Raw genomic sequence first — 979 nt, 5'->3', positions numbered from 1 at the left:
TATATTGGGAGGCTGCTGTTGCAAGGAGCTGTTTTCCTTGTGTCCAAACAACAAATATTTTTTAGAATGCATTATATGTGTGGCCCTGTGATAAATACTGTGGGGGATATGAGAGAGAGAATCTATATTCTTTATACTCAGAGTGTATAATACAGTTGGGGAAATAAAACATTTAAGAAAAATAACACAGGAATGGGGCCAATTGTTTGTTGTTTAGTCACTCAGTCATGTCTACCTCTTTGCGACTCCATGGACTGTAGCCCACCAGGCCCCTCTGTCCATGGGATTTCCCAGGCAAGAACACTAGTGGGTTGCCATTTCCAACTCCAGGGGATCTTCCCAACCCAGGGATTGAATCTGTATCTCCTACATTGTATTGTATTGCATTGTATTGGGGCTAAAATATAGTATGAAACTGCAGAAAAGAGAGGGAGGATTTGGAAAAGCCTCAGGGAGTTGGAGCAGTCAAGGGAGGAATTATACTTTGGAATTAAAGGTGGAAAACTGAGGTTGAATGGTAGGCAGTAGTGCACAGAATATATCAGGAACAGATTCCAGTCCTGTTTATCTAGAGCAGGGTTTCCCAATCTCAGCGCTATTGATGTTTGAAACTGTAATTTTTTAAGGGGGATTGTCTTGGGTATTACAGGATGTTTAGCAGCATCCCTAATCTCTACCAACTAAATGCCAATAACTTCCTCCCCTTCAAAGCCATGAGAACTGAATATGCATTCTGAGGGCAAAATGACCCCCACTGAGAATCACTATGCTGAAGTAAACATTCCCAGAGGGAACTCATAGGAGTTACATGGCACGGCAAGGAGTTTGATAGGGAACCACTGAAAACATTTGTGAGGGCTGACAGGCTGCAAATTGTAGTTTGAAGATAATTTATCAGATTGAGATCCTCACTCAAAATTGCAGCGAGGTACTGGGGGGGAAAGGAAGAACAACCCAAATCCTACCACAATAGTCCAAG

This window comes from Giraffa tippelskirchi, chromosome 4, assembly GCF_054371585.1.
Source record: "Giraffa tippelskirchi isolate mGirTip1 chromosome 4, T2T-mGirTip1v1.2.pri, whole genome shotgun sequence".
Lineage (NCBI taxonomy): Eukaryota > Metazoa > Chordata > Mammalia > Artiodactyla > Giraffidae > Giraffa > Giraffa tippelskirchi.
The sequence above is the reverse complement of the archived record's forward strand: the minus strand, read 5'-3'. Positions refer to the sequence as shown.